The sequence below is a fragment of the Rousettus aegyptiacus genome, unplaced genomic scaffold (genome assembly GCF_014176215.1).
Source record: "Rousettus aegyptiacus isolate mRouAeg1 unplaced genomic scaffold, mRouAeg1.p scaffold_m13_p_4, whole genome shotgun sequence".
Taxonomy (NCBI): Eukaryota; Metazoa; Chordata; class Mammalia; order Chiroptera; family Pteropodidae; genus Rousettus; species Rousettus aegyptiacus.
This window is the reverse complement of record NW_023416307.1, coordinates 80,413,057-80,423,421: the sequence shown is the minus strand read 5'-3', so window position 1 is coordinate 80,423,421 and position 10,365 is coordinate 80,413,057. Positions and strand designations below refer to the sequence as shown.

The following is a 10,365-nucleotide window of genomic DNA, read 5'->3' as shown; positions in this document are numbered from 1 at the left end:
CTTTTCTTAGGAACTATCCTAAAAGAATTATAAAGTTCAGTGATATAAATCAGATTAAGAGGTGGTAGATTTCAGTTTAGTGTCTGAAATATAATTATGTTTCACACAAGAAGAACTTTATTATTCTGATGAGGTTCTCTAAACTGGCTTTTATTCAGCTACATATTCAAGTCTCTTAAATCTCACTAAGTGTTGGAGGGCATCTTACCAAAAATTTCCTGGCTTTTGGTAGCTAGCTTTCATCGATTTTAGGTCTTTATGTAATTCAAAAGTTTATGATTTTCCATTTGGTGACCACTTTTTTCAAGTGTTTTCGTAAGGTTACAATAGTACCCCAGTTTCTTTTCCTGAAAAAAATACCCACTTTTCTGATGTCATGGCCACCCATAGGAAATGGAGGAATGACCACTGCTGCATTTCCTTTAGAAGATCATGCTCTCCTTAGTATTTCGTTAGTTCACAGACATGAGAATTGCATCAAATACCCTAGAATCTATAATGAAGTGTTGATAGAGCTTCAGTGGTACTACACAGTTGTTTTAATTAAACATGTCCCGTTTTTAACTATAAACAAACCAAGGGTTTCTTTTGAAATCTCCAACCTCAAATTCAATTTTGTGACATCATTCTGCACCTTGAAAAATGAGGCTACTTTTTATTGGATTTGGTGAAAACTTTCAACATTTTTATTGACTGTTGAATTCTTCTAAACTTGGATTAGTAGGTAAACCTAAATGAATAGCCACATCAAGATTATAGATGAGGTGAATCAAATGATTTACATGGTTACCAAAAAGAACTTATTTCAGGTCTACCCAAATTCTCTCTCCTGATATTACGCTGGTCCTTTGGCATTTTCTACAATTTCTTTCAAGCTCTCAGGATCATAGTCACTAGGTTTGTCTACAACTCTCTTTTAAAACCTGAACTACCTTAAAATTCTAATATAATCTTGTATCCTCTGTTTAGCATGTCCAACAAATCTTTCTTATTTTTAAATCTTCACAACCATTAAAAGAGACAAATAAAGTAAAACTAAAAACAATTTATAGTGAGATTTCCGCATTCAGAGTCTTTCTGCCACTGGGTTGTGAATTCTACCTCAGCCATGTCTTCCATCAGTGACATCAATCCACAAGGTAATAATTTCAAAATTTTCTTCATTAAGCCTGATAGGAATCATCTTTTGCTTCTCTCCTTTGTTATCACCTGAAGCCTGACCACTGAAACATCCCCTTCACCTGCATAGGGTGGCAGTGGTAGAAAAATCTATGTCCTGAGGCTTCACTCCATTTAACAAATCCCACACTGCTCCTCCTGCTATTTGTAATTCATGATTTTCTTTGACAAATAATTCTGTCAGAGCCTTCAAACCTTCTGTGAAAACTGACTGAAATCCTAGAAACTGCAACTCCATTGTAAATAGATACTGTTTCAGAAGGCAGTTACCTCTAAGTACAGCTCAGGGAGAAAGTCACCAACCACATATCTACAAGACAAACATGCATAAAAAGCAATGAAATTTAAAGGTGATGTAAATAATAGGATGCACTGCAATTTTATTTATCAACTTAGAGACATTCCTCCCCTGTTCATTTCCCAAAAAACTTGAAATCCATTGGATAATTGCATCTAGGTCTGCACTTGTAGCTTTCCTATGTCATATATTTAATTACTATGCTTGCAGACAGTATTTCACTATTACTAGACTTCTCCGACAGGAAGGTTTCCATTAAAGTGTGAGGGGCACAGGGCTGCCAATAACAATGGTTCCAGAAACTGTCACTCAGACTTTCAGGAACACTTGGTCTCCCCCAGAACATGTCACAGTTTCCTGTATATTATCCTCCTTCCCCACCCACACCTAACATTCCAGCCAGGGATATTTCCTAGGCCTTTTGAAATAGGTTATTTCCCCATGACTTTGCTGCTGCCTTTTTCTCATTAATTTCCTCCATCCTGCTATCTCCTGAGTCTCACCCACAGCCTGTCCTCAGTCCTCCAACATCACACTGTTTTCCATGTCAAGTGGCTTCTCTAAAGTGGCAGCAGCAACTCTCAGGTGGCCCCAACAGAAAGCAGTTTTCAGACCTGTGCTTCCCATCCAGGGACAAGAACCCCTTACCCAGCCCACAAGGGAAAGGCAGCGGTAGGCTTCATTCTACCTTCTCTTTAACCCACTGGGGACCGCACCCTGAAGTGGTGTGTGTCACCTCCCACACAAGGTTGGACTGAAAGGCTCATTGAGCCCCTGGAGGTCTGAGCGGGGGAGAAACCATACCCTCCCCCCCACCGCCCCGACTCAGCTCACAGTCAACCGGAATGTGGCGAGACAGGGTCTGCAACCTCTGGCTATGCTGGGTTTCTCAGTGGAGGAGCCTCCCCCACTTGCTCTGTCTGTGTGCAGAGGGAGGGCTACCCCTTCTTTCCTCTACTGTCCTTCCCTTGAGTGCCCCCCATCTTACCCCGACACCCAAGCTACTTTTTTAAAGATGGAGAAATTGAGCCATAGCTAGATGAAGTGACTTGCCCAAGATCACATGCTAGTTTTTGATGTAGTCAGAAGTCTATCTACAAGCATATGGTGATGCAGTGATTCTATTATTTCTCCTCTCTTTTACCCTTTACTCATCTATACGTTAGGTAGTTAGGTATCCAAGAGTGATAGGAGTGAAGGCCCAGCTCCATAACCATAAAAATGATAACATTGGTAGCATAACTCAAGAGGTTGGAGCACAAGAAAATAAATGATCATAGCATAGCAAATGTTTTAGGCCAGCAACAAATGCTTGCACAGTAAGGAGTACTCTGACCTTTTCACTTCAGCCTCATTATACCATCAGTATAATGTCATGCATAGTCCTGGAAGTTCGTGAATTGCATTATAACAGAATGAATTCTGGAAAGGAACATATACCATTAACAATAGGTTATATAACAGCCAACTATGAATCAACATGGCCTCACGCATCAATCAGCTAGCACCACCTTTGTGACCACCCATAACTGCCCAAATGTAAGACAGACCTCCCCACCTCTGCAAGGCTATAGCCCTCTCTGGTGTAGCCCAATTCTCTCTGAAATGTACTTCAATAAATCTTAATTTTTTTTAAATCTTCACTGATCTGTAATTCTTTACTACATCAGCAGAAAGGACTGAGGTCTTCAGCACTACTGGGGCAAGGAGGAATTTGGATTACCCCCAACGGTGACGTACATGTCTTCCTTTATAGCAACCGAAAGTTTGTCCCTCACTAGAATAAAGCCGTTAAGCTAGGAAATGATAACATTGAAAAACGAAGTTGGACTATGCTTCTAAAATAGACAGTACTGAAGTAAAAATAAATAAATAAATCTTCCAAATCCAATAGTTTAACACAATAAAAGTTTGGTTTCAATTTAATCTGCATGACTGTTAAGGGACAATTGCTTTTTAAGTCTGGCCTTCAGTGAATCCAAGCTAAATCAGAAGTCATCGTCGGGGAGGAACACATTTTCCTCTACCCTCAAGATTCTTCTAATAATCTCATAGACATAAGACAGAAAAATAAACAGAAAACAGAAAATATAAACAAATTTAATACATACACATGTTTTAGAACCTCATATACATCAGAAAATCAGAGGCCCCACATGCAGGAGCAGTTTGGAGATAGAAATAGAACACAGAGATATAAGACGTTCTGAGCTAGGGTTGAGGTAAGGTGCCTTGGAGATTTCAATGGGTCATTGAAGAATGATAAGAAGAACAGATATTTAGTAAACAGAAGTTTACCCTGCCATATAGGTGTGTGGAAAAGGGATTATAACTGATAATCTCTTACTATGGGCAAGGCCTTTGATTCAAATTTTTCTAAGAAGGTAAAGGGAGGAACAAAAGTTTCTCTTAAGACTGAAGCTAAATGTGGTTCTTAATGTTTCCGCTTAGCAGTGGCATACTTTGCTACTCATTTTTATTGTCTAAAGAAAGGCCTTCAACCACATTTTTTATGCCTTATCTCAAAACCTCTCAGTGCTTCTTTAGGCTTTGCCTTTTTCTGTAGGTAACAAATTATATAAGTATGGCTACAGAAATGCATTTGTAGGGGAGCTTACTCAGCTGTCCTGAGGTATACAAAAAATAAGTGCCTGCAAAAGGGTAATGTCCCTTCTACCTAATAAGTAATAGGGAATAGAAATAACTCCATCTCCTTCTCTTCAGACAGTCAACTCCATCTTTGATTTTGCATGAATTCTCAGAAACAATTTGGAATGCTTAGTCCCAGTTTCCCAGTGGACTATTTGCAATAACTTTTTTTCGTATTGACTTCCCTTTTTTCTTGTTTTATTCTCCCAGTTTCGTCATGTCTATTCCCTGAAATTATTTTTCACAATAAAATGTCTGCTAGTAAACCAAAATGTCTGCTAGGCACCCAACTTTAAAAGTATTAGGAAAGAACATTTATATGGTATGCCAAGAAGAAAGAAAGCCAGAAATATTTGTTGAACATCATTATTGACTACTATAGTTAGTAAATTAATTACATGGATATATCAAAGTAAAATATATATTTGACCCAGTGAGTTTTATAATAGAGATAAAAGTTTAGGTAAATATTAAGAAAACTATTGATGTGTTCAATAAATAATTGTAAATGGAACACATCATTTTAGGATAGGCATACCTTGTTTTACTGTGCTTGCCTTTATTACACTCCACAAATGTGGATTTTTTTTTTTTTTTTTTTTTTTTTTTTTTTTTTTTACAAATTGAAGTCAAGACCCTCCACCAGCCAAGATATTATGACTTGCTATATTTCTATACTTGCTTTATTGCAGTGGTCTAGAATCAAATCTGGAAAATCTCCTAGGTATCCTTGTAGATCAAAAGATTAAAAAAATATATCTGATCATCTCTATAAATGATAAAAAAATATTTACAAAGTAATTGAAAAGCAATTCATTATAATTATTATATGATTGAATAAATATATTATTTATATGATAATATAACTCTACTTCAATTCCTAAATAAGTATACTTATGGGACATTCTAGTGGACATTTAACTAAATTTAGAAATAAAATAAGTGCATTATTCAAAACAATAAAAGAAGGGAGCAAGAGTTATAAAAATTGAAGGGAGAAAATAAAATATTCACACAAATAATATGTCACTATGCATGAAAGAAAAAAAGCAAATGACTATTAAAAATAAGAGTTTTGACAGGTCAAGGGTATACATGTCAACTAAGTTCATACATACAAATAGTAATTACATAAAAAATGTTAGTTATGAATAAAAATATTATCTTACAAATAACTTAAAAATAAAATACTTAAGACATACAAAAATAATATAAAAACTTAAATTACTACTATAAACACAGAAAAGTTAGGATATTGAACAGATTTTTTCTAACCACAAACAAAAAGTAAACTTGGATCTCTGCATCATATGATATGTCATGAAAAATTCCAAATTGCTTTAAAAAGTTTGGTTTTAAAATATATATATGCATAAGATTAGATTTTTTTAGCACAGTTTTTTTTTTTTTTATAAAAGGTCCTTCTACCTCTGATTCCAGTAAAATCTCAATATAATGTGATAAAATAAAACATTGGTGAAATAGATTTTCTAAAAAACCTTCTGTATTCACACACACACACATATACATCCTAAGCAGTCACAATATGAAAGACAAAATAAAAAAAATAACATTCCATACCTTAGATTAAGGCCTATACTTCCTAACATACAAAACATTCTCGAAACTAAGCCCCCCTAAAAATTGGAAAGTACATAAACAGTAATAGAAATTTTTAAGAGATTATAAACATATGAAAATGTTTAACCTGTCATATAAAAAATAATATTTTCATGTATCTGTTTGGTAAATCTGAATAACTTTGACTATATTTGTCAAGGCTGTGAAGAAGGAGTAACCCTTATACTTGACTTATGAGTATAAACTAAAGCAAGTTCTGGAAAGCATTGTAGCAATACTATCTATAACTTTTAAATCAGCAATTCCACTTCCACATTTTTATCCAACTAATGTATTTGGAAATGTATATATAAATGTGCTTATATAGATATTTATTACATTATTTATATTAAAGCAAATAATTAAATATAGTTGAAATATTATGATTTAATGATAACATATTAATATATAACTACTATGTAGCTCTAAGAAGTCTCAATACTGTTATGGGAAGCTTTGTAACACATAGTTTTAAAGAAGTATAGGATAGACAAATGTGCATAGAAATTGTTTTAACTGTAAGTAATTAGAAATACAGTCAAGCATCACTTACTGATAGGGATGCATTCTGAGAAATGCATTATTAAGTGATTTCAACATTGTGCCAACATCATGGAGTGTACTTAGACAAACTTATATGATATAGTATTCTTCATACCTAGTTTATACAGTGTAAACTGTTATTTCTAGACTACGAACGGATCAGCATATTACGTACCAATAACTGCAGGCAATTGTAACATAAATGGTAAATATTTGTGCATCTAAACATATAAAAAGTACAGTTAAATACAGTGTAAAAAATAAAAGTAAAAAAAGTACTTTTGTATAGGGTACTTACCATAAATGGAGCTTGCAGGACCAGAAGTTGCTCTGGGTGAGTGAGTGAGTGAATGAGTGAATGAGTGAGTGAGTGAGTCAGTGGTGAGCGAATGTGAAGGCCTAGGGCATTACTGTACACAACTGTAGACTTCATAAACACTATCCCAGAATCCCACCCCATCACATCCTTTCTTCCAGTAGAGTCTGAAACACAAAGTGAAGTAGTCAATTTCGTTCCATGAGGGTGTGGGATTGATTGAAGATATTGAAGAGGAATTGGTTTGGTAAGGATAAATCATCATAATAGTGACTGTCAGGAGAAAGTGAAATGTGGCCAAAGAATCAGTTGGAATTAGAAATCAAGATGAATAGATTAACGAACACAGGATTGTCGTGGCAATGTGTTTTTGGCTCTCACATGTTAGCACAGCAGCCAGAGTAAAGAAATTTGTGACACTCATGAAAAAAACGGGATGTTTAACATAGAGAGGGGATAGAACTGAAAACAATATTTTGGCTTTGGAAATTTGGTTTTTATTCCACTGACCGTATTTGGTGCATTGAATTGATGGAAGAAATGAAACAGATCTATACTATCACTACAACCTGAAAGCATTTCCAATGTACTGGGACAGGCTAACTCCATGCTATCATAGAACACTTTTACTAATGTGGTAGTGGCACTTAACACTTATTAAGGTAGCTCCCATGGACTTGCATCCTTGTACAGGTTCTTAGGTCCTCAACAAAGAATTTACAACAATGAACTCTGAAAACTATCAAGCTAGATCTGGGAGGGCCGTAGCACCTTATGAATATGTATTGCTGGGGGAATGCTCCTTTGTTTTGAAACAGGTCAGGGCATTACTGACTGGGATGTAAACCCTGTACTCAAAATTGAGTTCTTTGGGTGAGGGAATCTATTGCAAACTTCACAGATATTGCTTATATTAGTAGAATAAAAATATCTCTTGAATCCACATATCCTTCTTACAGAAAATTCAGCTCTTATGAGAGTTGCCTCCATTATAATCTTATGAGACTACCATTACTTATGGGGTCTATCATTGACCAAAACATTGCTATGTGGCACATGAATATATATAAACTTGTATTTGTTTAAATATGCAGGAAAATTTTGAGGTTTATATATTAGAAAATATGAGTGGTTCCCCTTGTGAAAGAAGATGGCAAGAGCAATCTGAATTGGAAAGGCCATTTTTCATTGTATCTTTTTATAGTTTTAGAATTTTAAACCTTAGGAATATATTAGCTAGTCAGAAAACCAAGTTATATTCATGATTCAAATTGTAGTAACATGTTTCCATAATCTTTTCTTCCTGCTTGCTGGGGTTCTTTGTTTCCAGAAAGACTATTACCATCTTTTTATTTCCCAAGGCAGTGCTAAGATAAATATGGATAAAGATAGCAATTAACTAAAGCTTCATTAAATATGGGAGGGGAAAATGGAGGATGGAATATGGTAGTGATAGTGGGCAGGAGGTACACATGTTTAATAAAATGGAGTAAAAGAGTTTGTAATTTAGAGTAGAAAACAAAATTTAGAACTCAACTATTATAATTAGGAACTTAATAGTTTTTAAAATATATCTTGCTTCTTGAATTTTCTGTGGCAAGACTGACTCTTTACCACACACATTTATAAATATGATATCTTCCCTAAGATCCCTTCCTTTTTGAGTCTCAGTATCTTAAAATAACAAAAATAAAAAGTTTCCAAAACTGTCTACAGAAAGTCCAAAATCATGGAAAATTCTAAAGCTCTAATAATCTTACACCCACCTAGAATACCAGTTGTCTTTTTCATGCAAAACAGTCCAACTCCTTTTTATCTTAAAGTTTCATTGTAGACAATACTTTTCTTTTAATAACCAAGGGTGATTAATGCATTGTATGAAACAAAAGAGTCATCTAAGTTTAGTCTCCAGCATTAGGAACACAAAGAACTGGCAGAAGCTTTGAAATAACAGTTTTTCCTTAATTTCTTCCAACATATCGTTTTAGTCCCACAAACTATTTGAAGTAATTTACCATTTTATACTTTAATAATTTCTTTTCTTTTATCTTAAAAAAACATTTTCAAAGAAATTTTAGCCATGAAAATATGCTTATTTTCTGAACTTATGCTGAAATTTTATTTTATGATGTCAACACAAGAATAAACATTTATTTTATTTTTCAAACAATGATTTTTCATATATCTTCTATTAATATCAATGTAGCATTAACATACACTTAGTATATCCACAAGTATTCCAGGTCCCCAATTTATTAGCTGAATAAACATGGGGGAGCTATTTAAACTATCTTTATTTTTCACCAAAAAGTGGAGAAAATAATTTGTGTTGATATAAGGATTAAATGTTAGTTTATGGGTTCTGACACTATTCACCAAGATGACATTATATTTCACATTCTTTTAAACCTACTTGATCATTCAGATACCCACTTAACCCTGACCATGTTCTGAACCCCATGAGAGGTAGCCATTCTAAAAAAACATTCTTCACACTTTGCTTATACTCCAACACTACATTCTTGGCCATTTTAACTCCTTCTACAAGTGTACCTTGTAGAATAACACCCAATGGTTTTCATAGAAAATCATTTAATTTCAGAAGAGAAAAGAGGAAAAATAAAAAATAATTTATGAAATTTGACATGTTGTATTTTTATTCATTCTGTTCACAATTTCTTGGTAATTTTCTTTCTCTGTAATTTCTCTTTGACTCTCTTTGAGTTGTTTAAAAACATTTTGTTTAATTTCCAAATATGTGGTAATATTTCATATATTTTTGTTACTGGTTTTCAATTATTTTATTTTGTTTATAAGTATTTTAATTTTCTTAAACATTTGCTGATCTTTTTCTTAAAATTGGTTATATCAGTTTCTAAGGAGAATAAAACTCTATCTGACTTTGTAAATGTGTCTATTTCCCTCTCTAGATCTCTTTGATTTTACACCTTGTATTTTGAAGAAAAAAAGTTAACTTTTGATTTCTTTTAAATAGCTAGTCAGACATGAATAACGGGAAACAAAGGAATAAGGGCTCAGCCTAAAGACCTCCTGAAGAATACGCCATTGGTAGTTAGAGTATCCCTCCTGCATTCCCAGAGACAAAGAACAGGAAAGTCATAGTCTTAGCTGGCTACAGTCGCCTAATCTGGCCACAGATGCCTGTGTAGAAGGTACAATTCTAATTCACCTACAATTTAAGCTTCATTATAATACTATATTTATGCCTGGAAGTTCATGAATCTAATTAAAACAGACTGAATTCTGGATAAGCGCATGCACACTAGGCAAAGAGTTATATAGTAGCCAAGTGTTAATCAAAATGACCTCATATACTAATCACCTAGGAATGCCTTTGGAACGACCCTATCAAGGCCCAAATATGAGGCAGACATTCTGGCTTCTGGTGCTCTTTTCTGTGGCCCTTTATGCCCCCTCCCCATTTTTTTTTTTTTTTTTTTGCCCTTTTGTGGACTTTTGTGAACTTTTTGTGGTCCTTCTGTCCCCTTAATGTTGGTTATTGTGCTTACAGTATTGGGACAATGTGCCTCCTTGGGACATGCTTTGTTTTTCTAAAATATACTCTTAATGAATCTGTTCTAAATCTCACAGACTTGTGATTCTTCACTGCATCAATGAGGAAGAACTGAAGAAAATTGCTAATTACACTTCTGCACCATACATTTTGATATCCCTCCCTCACCCCCCGCCATTGGGATGACACCGAACTCAGATAAGCCCCACCTGTAACATTTTTTAT

The 10,365-nt window shown here is 34.4% G+C and overlaps 1 pseudogene; it reads right to left on the bottom strand.

Moving 5' to 3' along the window:
- Positions 1–248: 248 nt before the first annotated feature.
- Positions 249–3,219, bottom strand: LOC107510415 (annotated as a pseudogene).
- Positions 3,220–10,365: the final 7,146 nt, after the last annotated feature.